Source organism: Myotis yumanensis, unplaced genomic scaffold, assembly GCF_028538775.1.
Source record: "Myotis yumanensis isolate MYYU_CA2020_CCGP unplaced genomic scaffold, mMyoYum1.0.hap1 SCAF_10, whole genome shotgun sequence".
Classification (NCBI taxonomy): domain Eukaryota; kingdom Metazoa; phylum Chordata; class Mammalia; order Chiroptera; family Vespertilionidae; genus Myotis; species Myotis yumanensis.
The window spans coordinates 73,763,405-73,777,607 of NW_027223761.1; the positions used below are offsets into that span (position 1 = coordinate 73,763,405).

At 40.7% G+C, this 14,203-nt stretch overlaps 1 protein-coding gene across 10 annotated transcripts in view; it reads right to left on the reverse strand.

Moving 5' to 3' along the window:
* The window catches only part of GRIA4 (glutamate ionotropic receptor AMPA type subunit 4), a 433,261-nt gene that overhangs the window by 293,291 nt on the left and 125,767 nt on the right, over positions 1-14,203 (reverse strand). The window lies entirely within an intron of this gene.

Consider the following 14,203-nt stretch of genomic DNA (forward strand, 5'->3'; position numbering starts at 1 on the left):
TTTGAATTTCAAATTCTTCTAGTTTATCACATGGCTGAAGATCCTATTTCTCCTTGGCTTATATAGCTAGTTTAAGAAGTTGTTAGCTTTATAAAATTTTTCAGTTTTCTGATTTTGGTTACTGATTGTAATTGCTTAGCTCATTAAGAAACCCAGAGTATGGATAATCTAGAGCAGCGGTTCTCAACCTGTGGGTCGAGACCCCTTTGGGGGTCGAACGACCCTTTCACAGGGGTTGCCTAAGACCATCGGAAAACACATATATAATTACATATTGTTTATGTGATGAATCACTATGCTTTAATTATGTTCAATTTGTAACAATGAAATTGGGGGTCACCACAATATGAGGAACTGTATTAAAGGAAGGTTGAGAACCATTGATCTAGAGGTATTTATTTTAGCAGTAGTTCATAGTGATACAAAGAAATTAGATTTTTCTTTGTTAAAGTAATAATAGGCTCCAAGACAACTAATTTTCCTACTAACATTTATATCTATATTCCACAATATCTGGGTTTTTGGAAATTATGAAGCATAATTAAATAAGATAAGTTAATAAAAGATGGAGGTTTTCCTTTTGTTCTTGTTTACTGTATCTCTTGAGATTGAGAATAGAGTTTAAGCAATGTAATTGTACATAGGAAGGTAACAATTACAGCAAATGAATTCTATTGGTCTTCTTTAGATAATGTGCTCTGAGAGATACTGTCTATGTTCTAGGCTCACTCAGGAACTAGGATTTGATCACCTGAATAGATTGACCAACCTGGAAAGTTAGTCCTGGCACAATGAATGACTGTCATTTTCTTGCAAGATATAGAAAACATTATTTTGTAACATTTTGGGTTTCAACTGAATTTACTTTTAACCTTAAATGACCTGATTAATCAAGCTGCTGGGTAAGACCTTAACCTTGTGAATGTTTCATCAAGACTTTGGATGTATTTCTGTAAGTGCTGCACATTTAGCATAACCTGGAGGTACTCCTTTGTGTTGTCATAATTTTTCTGTTCTCTTGATTTTTCATGGAAATTAAGGGTCCACTTTCAATCTTTACATTGCAAATAATCTACTTCAATTAATTTTTATTTCACTTTACTGAAAACAATAAAGTTGAAGAGCTTTAGAAATCATATCCAAGATGCTGACTTTCGATTTGGTGCTAAAACTACACACAGATTTTATTACATTTTCAAGAAAATGTAAACACACAGGATTTACAAGTCATCTACTTTAAGTTATTCATGCATATAATGAGCAGTTGCATAATCCCTTCTGTTTGGGGATTTACCTTTGTCAAATTTTGGTTTCCAAACAGTGAGTTTTTAGGAACTCTACAAATTCTCTAGGGGGACTTGCATAGCTTTGCATGAGAACCTTTGGTGAGAAGGGGGTGGGTGGACAAGCCTGGACCCCTTCCGATTTTATGTATTTCAAATATTGAGCGAACATAAAATTTTATGTGCAAAAAATATTACACTTCGGAAAAAAGATCAGAAACAATGTATCCTGCACAAAATCCCTCTACTGTTTATTCCTACTAAACTGTTTTCAGACTTCATTATGACTTTCCACTACTTTGGTGCTTGCTATGCTATTTAACTTATTTTAATTTATTGTGTTTGATACCGAACAAACTTAATGTTTTTGATATTTAAACATCTTCTATCTACTTTCATTCATAAGCATCATCATAAATATGTATCACTTCTCCTTTTCATAGCCATCTGTTATTTTGCCTTTAATAAACTAATTTTGAAACTGTACTAAATATTAGATTAATAACTTGGCTTCTGGCTGTATTATGTCACTCAACTTTTCTTTTCACTTTGCAAATGTCCAGAAATGTTAATATTATTCTATTCAACTTTTTCTTGAGCTATTTTACCTAGATTATATTCATGGCATATGAGGATTATTGGGTTTCCTATGTGTGTGAATGCCTTGTCAGTCAAATGCTCAAAGTTATCTCAGTGTGCTATCCAGGAAAGTATTTTATTTAGTCCAATAGATTAAATTTTAAAATATAATTATTTCCATATTTAGTATTACCATCTAGCTTTGCAAACACTCAAGTCAAAATTTACTTGGTTATGTCTGATGACATCTATTGATGTTTGTCATACAAATAATTATGCAAACAATGGAACTTAAACTATATATGCATACATCAATTAATTAGAGGAAGCTAAACTGAATATCAATTTGTTCAGTATACATAAAAGGGAGCAAACTGAAACTTATATAGATGGCTAAATAAAATAAACAAGAGAACTCTGGCCGAAACCGGTTTGGCTCAGTGGATAGAGCGTCGGCCTGCGGACTGAAAGGTCCCAGGTTCGATTCCGGTCAAGGGCATGTACCTGGGTTGCAGGCACATCCCCAGTAGGAGATGTGCAGGAGGCAGCTGATCGATGTTTCTCTCTCATCGATGTTTCTAACTCTCTATCTCTCTCCCTTCGTCTCTGTAAAAAATCAATAAAATATATTTAAAAAAAAACAAAAAAACAAGAGAACTCTGAGTCACTAAATAGTTGCAGTCCTATTAGGTAGATACATGTTTTGAGATATAAACACTAACCAAGTTTCATTGCATATTCTGTATTCTGCTTTACTAATGAAATCACTTGGATCCTGCATTATATAACTAAACATATAATATAAACACACAGTCATAATCCATTCGTCTTTACTTGATGGTGTCAATGAATTAACTATGTCTTCTCATCAAGTAGTCACCCAGTTTCATCCCAGATTCTACATTCCAGATGCCAAACCAGTGAAATTGTTATGCAGTTTGTGACAGTTTATCACCCCATGTCACATACAAATCAAATGGCATTGTCTTAGCTCAGCGTCTCAAGTTGTGAGCATTAGAGCAAGGTGCTGAGTCTGACTGACATGGCCACCACAGCAGGAGAGGAAGGACGCAGGCCACTGCTTCACCCCGTGACCTTTCCTTTCTCCTATATCTTCAATTTTCCTCTTCCCTAAATGCATTCCCAAAATGCTTTCAAACAAGCTGAACTCCTTCTTATTTTATGAAACATAGAACTTTCTCAACCCTATACTTCCTACCTCTTTTTACTCTTCCCAGTCACTAAAGGAGTCTTTCACTTACGCTGTTTCAAATTAATCTGGCTGCTCTACTTCTCAGCCACCAAAACCACCTTCATCAATTTTGCCAATGACCAAGTACAACCTAAATCTTACAGTTTAGCTCCTATCTTACTGGAATCCTTTACTGTCTTTGACACTTCGGACACTTCTCTCAGATGCTTCCTTGCCTTGCTTTCTTACCACCATGCTCTTCGTCTTCGTTCACTCTCTCTAGATATTTCTTAGTGTCTTTGAATATTCTTTCCCTCTGCTCCTTTAAAGGTGGTAAGCCTTAAAACTCGCCTCTTTACTTTAAACGCCAATTCCACTGAAAATGGCCAACCCTGGGGCTTTAATTACCGCCTATGTAATCATGATCCCCCAAACTGTACCATTTACTTCAAATCTTTCTCTTGAACTCCAGATCTATGTATCTAAGTTCATCACTTCCAACCCACTGTGAATTTTAGTATAGCTGTATGTTCTCTCTCTCACACTATATTCCAGAACTTTGATACTTTCCTATTCAGAGCTGGAGTCTGATCTTTCAACGTGAAGCTGGGCTGTCTTCAGTGATTGCCTCAGCGATTAAAGTGTGACAGAAGTGATTCTATGTGACTTCTGAGGCTATGGCTGCCTCTCTGTTGAGGCAGATTTTTTTTTTTTTACCCAGCTACCATGCTGTGAGGAAGACCATGTGACGTGAAGAGGCCCACATAGAAAGGAACCAATATTCTTATTCCTCACCATCAGCTAAGCTCCAGGTTGACAGTCAAATGAACTAATCTACACTAATAAAAGAGAAACATGCAAATAGGTGTCACACCGCTACCCTTCCCATTGGCTAATCAGGGCAATATACAAATTAACTGCCAGCCAAGATGGCGGCCTGCAGCCAGGCAGCTTGAAGCGAACATGAGGCTTGCTTGCTCCAGTGACAGAGGAAGCTAATGTTCCCCGCCTTCTGCTGCCAGCCTCTGAGCTTGCAGTTTGAAACATTGTTACAAATATAGAAGCTAAACAAAACCCCAGAAACCTGCTTTCAGCCAGCCAGGCCTCAGAGCTGGAGTTGAAACAGTGTTTCAATTATAGAACCCAAACAAACCAGATACCTGCTTTCAGCAGCAGAGGCCTAAGAGCTGGAGCCAAGCCTCAGAGCTAAAGCTGGCCCAGAATAAAAAGAAAAAAGAAAAAAAGGAGCGGTTGGGAGCTTCAGTCACCCGCCAGCCTGAAAACAGCCCTCAGCCCCTCACCCAGACTGGCCAGGCACCCCAGTGGGGACCCCCACCCTGAAGGGTGTTTGACCAGGTACAAACAGCCATCATCCCCTGATCCAGGCTGGCCAGGCACCCCAGTGGGGACCGCCACCCTGATCCAGGACACCCTTCAGGGCAAACCAGCCGGCCCCCACCCATGCACCAGGCCTCTATCCTATATAGTAAAAGGGTAATATGCCTCCCAGCACCAGGATCAGCGGAGCTGTGAGGCCTCCCGGCACCAGGATCAGCATGACAGGGGGCAGCGCCCAAACCCCCTGATTGCCCTGCAGTTCTGTGTGTGACAGTGGGCGGGGCCACAACCTCCCTATCCGCCCTGCTCTGTTCGTGACAGGGTGCGGCGCCCCAACCCCCCCCCCCCCCCACAGGCCCTGCTCTGTGTGTGACAGGGTAGAGCCATAACCTCCCCATCAGCCCTGCCCTGAGTGTGACAGTGGTGGCACCCCAATCCCTTGATCCACCTTGCTCTGTGTGTGACAGGGGGCAGCGCCCCAACCCCGATTGGCCCTGCTCTGTGAGTGACAGGGGGCAGCACCCCAACCCCCTGATTGGCTCTGCTCTGTGCGTGACAGGGGGTGGTGCCGCAACCTCCCCATCGACCCTGCCTTGAGTGTGACAGGGGGCGGTGCCCCAACCCCCCAATCGGCCCTACCCTGAGCATGACTGAGGGTGGCATCGCAACTTCCCAATCCGCCCTGCTCTGTGCATGACAGGGGGCGGCACCCCAACTCCCCAATCGGCCCTGCTCTGAGCCCGAACAGAGGCTGCACCTAGGGATTGGGCCTGCCCTCTGCCACCCAGGAGCAGGCCTAAGCCAGCAAGTCGTTATCTCCCGAGGGGTCCCAGACAGAGAGGGCACAGGCCGGGCTGAGGCACCCCTCCCTCGGTGCAAATTTTTGTGCACCGGGCCTCTAGTTCCTATATAATAAAAGGCTAATATGCAAATTGTCCCCGTGACCAGAAGTTCAACAAGGGGGCAGAGCTGGCCTGCCAACCACCCCTGACTCCTCCCCCTACTGGCCCTGCCCCCGACTGCCCCCCCCACCCTGATTGGGGTGGGCGGGCCGAACCCCACCATGCACAAACTTGTGCACTGGGCCTCTAGTAGCAATAAATAACCAGGGTGATCTTTGTATCCAGTACTTAGGGGTTTGCCTACACATGGTAAGCATTCAATAAATATTTTATAGATACACTTTTAAGGAATGTTGCTTTATTTTTGTGCCACTGTTTATTTTTTTAAAATTCTTAATATTGAATATTTGAATTGTTTTGTTTTTCTTTTTTCTTTTTTGCTATTATAACTAAAGCTTTCATGACAACCATCTCTGATTATTCATTAAAGTAAGCTGCTAGAAGTGAAATTATAAAGTAAAGTATATGAATCTTTTTTTTAAAAATCTTTTTTAAGGGTTTTGGTAAATATTACTAAATTTAGTTCCACAACTATGTAATAATTTATATCTCTCAATAGTATTTGTTGGGCTGAATAAGTTTTTAAACTCTTCTTTTCTCTCCTCTACTGTTTTCAAAGTTATATTTATTATGTTGGTTCTTTAATTTATCCTTTTTGCCCTTAATTTTTATATATTTGTCATACATTTATAATTTTTCCATATTGATTAAGATACAATTGACCTATAACATTGTGTAAGTTTAAGGTGTGATGACTTGATACATGTATGTATTGTGAAATGATTCCCACAATACGGTTAGTTAGTACACTCATCACCTCACAAAATTCCCATTTTTCGTTGTGGTGATGAGAATATTTAAGATTTACACTCTGAGTAACTTTCAAGTATGTATTATAGTGTTGTTAACTAAGGACTGTTGAAGTTTTCAGCAGTGAAACCTACTGGGGTTCTCTGACAATCAAGCTACTGGGAACCAAGGTCACTCCCATGCATGACTGATACTGTAGACCAGGGGTCTTCAAACTATGGATTGTGGGCCACATGCAAATACAAATATTGTATTTGTTCCCGTTTTGTTATTTTACTTCAAAATAAGATATGTGCAGTGTGCATAGGAATTTGTTCATAGTTTTTTTTTAAACTATAGTCCGGCCCTCCAATGGTCTAAGGGACAGTGAACTGGCCCCCTGTTAGAAAAATTTGAGGACCCCTGCTGCAGACCAGTGGTTCGCACCCTTTTTTTGGCCATGTCCCACCTAAGCATCTCTAAAATCCTGATGCCCCCCCTCCCTGTGACATATAATTCTTATTATTCAAAAAGTAACTATTCACATGGAGGAAGCTTAAAAGGCCATTAACTTGGTCTCAACAAGCTTCCAAAGAACATGGCATCCATGAAATAGAAAAATAAAAGAAGGAAAGAACAGTTGAAGTACTGAGGAAGAAATCCCCAAGAAATTGTTAAAAAAATAATAATAGTATAAAGTGATATGAAAAAATAGCAAATAAGGTTTCAAAACATGAGAACTGAAATGCATAAATATGTCACAATATATATTTATATACTGTGTCTGAGGCCCCTACAGCCATAAGAAATGCAAAAAATTCACTGTTAATAACTCATTCTGGAATTGCCCTCCTTAAAAATCAAATTGCCCCCCTGTGGGGCGTGTGCCCCACATTGGCAACCACTGCTGTAGACCCTTTCCTTCTGACTTCTTCCTGGCAGTCTCTAGATGTCTCAGCTTTGCTGGTCTCTGGTGGGGTGAAACTGAAAGGGGCCCTTCAAGTGGTTCCCCAAAAGGCTGGGGAAGCTGGTCACTCACCCTGCTCTCCTTTTCCAAGACAAGAGAACTGTGTTGGGCTAAGAGTTCCCTCTTGGCACTGAACAGTGCTGGCCTGGGATATCGGATAATGCAGGCAAAATGGAACTTTCCCTCCTACCCTCTTTGTCGGGTTATTCTCAGTTTTGCTGTTTTTTGTTTTTTTCCTCTATGTGTTCCTGAAACTTTGTTAGGAAACTCCTGAGTTCTCCCACAGCTGTTTTGTGTGTGAATAACTGTCTAATTGCTTTTCATTGTGGAAGGACATAAGGGTGCATCTCATATCCACCATCTTAGTCATAATATTCTAAATTTAATAAATTATCTCCACACTCCATCAGAATAATACGAGGACATTTAAGCATCTTAACTGCAGAAAATGCCCTCCATACTGTTACTGTCCAATATTGTAGTTTGTATGGGTTTAGTAATTTTAAAATATCATAGCCTCTATTGGATATTTTCATTATCTGAAATCCTTGATATTCTAACACTCCTTTGTGTATGTTGCAATTCTTGCTCAAGGTGGATTATCAACATATTTGTTTTATAATTTTGAATTGTGAGCACATTTTAGCAAAGTCTACCTGTGAGAATTTAGAGAAACCTGTTTTGGAGAAATACTTCTCCAAAGGAATTTTGCATTTACTCTGCCAAGCACCCCAATGAGTTCTTATGTGGTGTGTGTGTGTGTGTGTGTGTGTGTGTGTGTGAGAGAGAGAGAGAGAGAGAGAGAGATAGGCTCCTAGAAAATGCAGAGTGTATATGTTTGTACAGAAAAGTCAAAAGAGAGTGGACAATTATGGAATGAGCCACCCTCCACACATCTGTACATCTCATTCAAGGCCAACTTTATATCTGTCCTTGAACCCATTCATTATCTCTTTCTGAGGGGCCTTCTTTAGTTAGTATGCCTTCTCTCCCCCTTTACTGGCTACATTCCCTCAACTTATTAACATACTCAAATTTCTCCAATCCCTTCCCAATTTAATATTATGTCAATAATAAAAACCACATTTTATTGGTATCTAATCTTGTTTCCTGATGTATTCTCAGGCTCTAAAATTGGCATAAGAAAAATGCTCAATTAGCATTCATTCAGTGAATGAAATCATAGTTTCTTGTAAAATAGATTAGAAGAGACTGGGAGAATGTGGAATGACTGGCTGAAAGCTGCAAAATTCTACTTTTGGGTTGCTGAGTTTACTCTGGCAGTTAAAGTTTTCATTTCTTCCTAGCGTCTAGGCAATGCCTTTTGGTCTCTACATGTATTCTCCCTCCCCTTTCAACCCTGCACAAAATGACCATTAGCTTTTAATTAAAGCCTAGTTTCTGAAAACTGACAGCTATTAGTACATATAAATTTAATGATTCCTTATAAGGAGATAAAATATAATTATAACTATCTATTAATGTTTTAACAATTTAAAATTCAGGTAATGGGACAGCTGTCTTCTTCAGAAGTGACAAGAACGTATAATTTCTGTTGTTATCAGGGTGATGTTATATTGTCATTTTTATACATTTAATTTTCAGAGAATATGATGAAACTATGTGTTTATCCAGCAGCATAGAGTTTGCAACTACATGTGAAATACTAATTCAGTCTTCCAGCCTTTGACCAAACTCCCACTGCACAGCCTCCCACTGCACAGCCTCTCGCTGCACAGGCTCTCACTGCACAGCCTCCCACTGCACAGGCTCTCACTGCACAGCCTCTGTCTGCCAACCTCCCACTGCACAGACTCCCACTGCACAGCCTCTCACTGCACAGCCTCCCACTGCACAGGCTCTCACTGCACAGCCTCTGTCTGCCAACCTCCCACTGCACAGCCTCCTACTGCACAGCCTCCCACTGCACAGCCTCCCACTGCACAGGTTCTCACTGCACAGCCTCCCACTGCACAGCTTTTCACTGCACAGCCTTCCATAGCACAGCATAGCACAGCCTCCCACCACACAGCCTCCCACTGCACAGCCTCCTACTGCACAGCCTCCCACTGCACAGCCTCCCACTGCACAGGTTCTCACTGCACAGCCTCCCATTGCACAGCTTTTCACTGCACAGCCTCCCACCACACAGCCTCCCACTGCACAGCCTCCTGCTGCACAACCCCTGGTCCTGTACTTACCTAACTTCTACCTGTTAATTTTCAGAATCTTGCCATATATATATTTCTTCTAAAATAAATCTTCTCACCCCCCTGGATTTTAAAATAATTTTTCTGAATACATTAGCAGTTTATTGGAAATCTTTACAAAGTCAGTATTAGTTTATCATCTTCCTTCTTTCTCTGATTGATGTTAAAAATGATAAGCTTCTCATATTCGATTTGACAAGGCTCAATAAGATGGTGGATAGCTCATGCTGAGTCCAGGATGCATTGATTTATGCCCTTAAGGTGTTATCATAGGTTATTAATATGTAAAAGTTAATTTTCTTAAACTTCTACAGGGTGGTTATCTATAGTACATAAAGTCACTGAAGCTAATCACCATAAATGAGTTGAAATGCAAATATTTCACCTTAATTATGTCACAGATAAGTACTCTTGCTTTCTCAGATGTCTTCTCTGAAGAAGCAGCTCTGGACAATGCCCGTGCAGACCACAGGGAGCTATAATTGCGGGCTCCACTTGCGCAGCCCTGCATATCCTTCGCTTCAGTTTTATGACATCTAAGCTCGAGAGCACATTGCAATTCTCAATTAAACTAATTGAGAGCTCAGTAAAAATACACAGGCTTGTTTGCACATTTCTTTCCGGAGTCAGGCCATCATAATGGAAACACATGGCTCATTTTGCTTCCAAGGCTGAAAAGGGAATAAGCAGAGGCTATTTTCAATACACAGCACAATGAGCAAAATGCCTTTCAATGTAAAGTTGGCTTCCCTGGCAGGAGTTTGGGGGCTGAAAAGATCAGATCCTTCTTTTATAAAGAATGCTAATCTATAAACATAAGGACTCCAACAAGTGAGCCTTTTACAGTGGTTCTCAACCTTGGCTGCACATTAGAATCACCTGGGAATCTTTTTAAAATCCTGATTTCTGGGCCTCATCCTCCGGAAATTCTGTTCTTTCTTACTAATGTTGTGGCCCCACCCCATAACAAAGAAACAGAATTTCCAGGGGATGAGGCTCAGAAATCAGGATTTTAAAAAGATTCCCAGGTGATTCTAATGTGCAGCCAAGGTTGAGAACCACTGCTTTAGAAGGAAGGAAGGTGAGAGGAGAAGAAACCAATTCTAAAAAGCACCTAAATCATAACAGGTGAGTGTCTGCTTCTTTACCTGTCAACGCCAATCATGAAGGGCAGCGTAGAGGGAGAGGCACCAAGGGACTACTGTTTAGCACCCAAGGACTGGAATATAGTTTTATCTTTGTGGCCTTAATGGAAACATTCAACTCATCATATATATTTTATATACTATATAACTGCATTGCATAATTGCAGTAGGATTCTTTTTATGCTAGAGAAACACATTTTCAAGGGTCTAAATCTGTTGAAAGCTTTTCTTCATCAAAGTAGACACAGCTGTCTTTCTGAAAAGCACTTAAATACATCGGGAAAGTGGATAACATCAATTAAAAATGGAATGGAATAATATTTGGCAGCTATCTGGGAGAGTTTTAAAACAACTGTTCTCATGAATATTAGGCTTCCTGAATAACTGAAGTGTCATCATTTATTTTGGATGTAGAATCTGTGACATTTGTTTAATGTCTGTCAGTACTACCAGACGTGTCTGAGACAGCAAGGACGCTGACTGCTTTAATCATCAAATTTTTTCCAGCATCCAGCATAATGCTTGGCACAGAGGTAGTCAATACATATATTTTTTTAAAATTTTACATATTGATTTGAGAGAGAGAGGAAGAGAGAGAGAGAGAGAGAGAAATGTTGATTTTTGCTCCACTTGTTTATGCATTCATTGATTGCTCCTTATATGTGTCCTGACTGGAGATAGAACCTCAAACTGTGGCAAATTAGAGGATGCACTAACCAACTAAGCTACCTGGCCAGGGCTCAACAAATATTTTTTAAATGAATAACCGAATGAATGGAGGCAAAGAGGATGCCATGCATGAAAGGTATTTGAGATTCGTGAAGATATTTGGCCTAACTAATCTTTTGAATAAAATGTGCAGCCATTTGAAGCAAATCTAACATGTAAAATTGTGTTTTTACAAAATACAATAACGCCTCATTATATTTAATATGATACAATTTTACCAAAGTTAATTTACGTGCAACTTGTTTGGAATTCACCATGTACATACTTTTAATGGGATAGTCTGCTCAGTGCTATAGGCTAAAGGTTACACATGCTCCAATTAAGCTTCCTGAATAACGGAAGTGCTATTCACATATAACTCCGACAAATATAAGGATAAACACACATATAATCCAGACGAATAAGATTGCAGTATCCAGTGTGTGTGTGTGTGTGTGTGTGTGTAATTGTTTCCTCTAAAAAACACTGCACAAAATCCTGATAGAGAATTTACAGATAACCTTGACCAGATGGAAATACTAAACATTTGCATAGCTTCTCCATATATAAAAAGAGATACTAGAATATTTTTTTTCCATTCTAAAGTATAATATTAGAGCCAGTAGCCAGAATGAGGGAGCCATTATGATGGCCTGACTCGAGGAAAGGGGAAGGGAAGAAAACAACAAGTACTAAATACCTACTATGTGTCAGGCTCTCTAACAGTCATTTTATTTTTCTTATCTTGTTCCAACAGCCCTACAAGGTAGGTTATTATTCTCCTTTTTCTTTTTCTTTAAAAAGAAAAACAAAATTTGGTGAAGTTATATAACCTCTACAAGTTGATACATTTAAGTGGGGAAAGAGCAATTTTTAACCCAACAGGATTCTAAAGGTCATGCTCATTCTACTCTACCACTTGAAAAGAAAGTCACTGGCTGAGCTCTTCTCCACCTGCTCTGTTGAAGGGATATTGGTTATTACACCCTTATTGCTACTGGAGGAGGCACTGTAAGAATACTTACACTTCATGGAAACAGAAGTAGTTCTTACAGGATTATGAAATATGGGTTTCTTGTTTAAAAAGCCGGTTCTTAGAGCAAACCAAGTTTTAGCTCTCAATTTAGAAAGGATAAACACATATAGGGAGAAACCAAGATGGCGGCATAGGTAAACACAGGAGATTGCTGCCTCGCACAACCACTTCAAAAATACAACTAAAAGACAGAACGGACATCATCCAGAACCACAGGGAGGCTGGCTGAGTGGAAATTCTACAACTAGAAGAAAAGAGAAAAGCATACTGAGAATCAGAGGAGGCACACTGCAGAGGTGAAATACAAGGTGCGGAGGTGTGTGCGGAGCAGGCTGGCGGCTGAGGGCGCGGTTGTCATTTTCAATCGGGAGGGAGTCTCAGGCTCTGAGCTCCAGTTCCGGGCGAGTCTCTAGGGACCCAGACTCATATGGGAGAAGCGGGACTGTCTGGCATCAGTCAGAACTCTAGGACAGCTTTCTCTCTGAAGGGCTTGCATCGATTACGAGGACATTGAGAAGCAGAGCCTCTGATGGCAAGACTGAGAGCAGCCATAATTGCTAACCCCGCCTAGTTGATCCCGTGGGACCCGCCCCACCCAAGCCCTGCAGGGAGACTTTTGCTAGATTAGCACCTCCCTAGAGATCCAGGAGCCAGGAAGCCCAGAGGTCAGAGTGGGACCATCCAGTTTGCAGCTCCATGGAACTATAAAAGACACACTCAGGGGGCAGACTCAGTGAGCACCAAAGCCACATCGAAGCAGGTCTTGCCCCAGAGGGCTGTCTCCAGCACAGAAGTTCTCCCACTGCAGACACAGCTGATTCTCACAGCCAATTGGCCTGGAGGTCAATTCCTCCCAGTGATAACTACAACAGTCAAGGCTTAATTACAACAAGACTGTGCACAAAGCCCACAAGGGGGTGCACCAAGAGTGTCTACCTCAGGTAATTGGGACACTTAGCACAGAAAGGCACTCTATCGACACAGCGAAGCATAAAAAATGCCGAGACAAAGAAACAGGACACAAATGACAGAATCGGAGGAAAGCAAACTGCTGGATATAGAGTTCAAAACCACACTTTTAAGGTTTTTAAAGAACTGTCTAGAAGCCGTCAATAAATTGAGTAAGGCCTTCGAAAAGACTGGTGAGACTGCCGATAAATGTAGTGAGATCCTCGAAAAGACTGGTAAGACCGCCGATAAATGTAGTGAGATCCTCAAGAAATCTAATGAGACCCTCGATGTTGTGATAAAGGACCAACTAGAAATTAAGCATACACTGACTGAAATAAAGAATATTATACAGACTCCCAACAGCAGACCAGAGGATTGCAAGAATCAAGTCAAAGATTTGAAATGCAAAGAAGCAAAAAACACCCAACTGGAAAAGCAAAATGAAAAAAGAATCCAAAAATACGAAGATAGTGTAAGGAGCCTCTGGGACAGCTTCAAGCGTACCAACATCAGAATTATAAGGGTGCCAGAAGGAGAGAGAGAGCAAGATATTGAAAACCTATTTGAAGAAATAATGACAGAAAACTTCCCCTACCTGGTGAAAGAAATAGACTTCCAAGTCCAGGAAGCGCATAGAACCCCAAACAAAAGGAATCCAAAGAGGACCACACCAAGACACACCATAATTAAAATGCCAAGAGCAAAAGACAAAGAGAGTATCGTAAAAGCAGCAAGAGAAAGTCAGTTACCTACAAGGGAGTACCCATATGACTGTCAGCTGATTTCTCAACAGAAACTTTGCAGGCCAGACGGGAGTGGCAAGAAATATTCAAAGTGATGAATGCCAAGAACCTACAACCAAGATTACTTTATCCAGCAAAGCTATCATTCAGAATTGAAGGTCAGATAAAGAGCTTCACAGATAAGGAAAAGCTAAAGAAGTTCATCACCACCAAACCAGTATTAAATGAAATGCTGAAAGGTATCCTTTAAGAAGAGGAAGAAGTAGAAAAAGGTAAAGATACAAACTATGAACAACAAACACATCTATCAACAAGTGAACCTAAAAATCAAGTGAATAAATAACCTGATGAACAGTATGA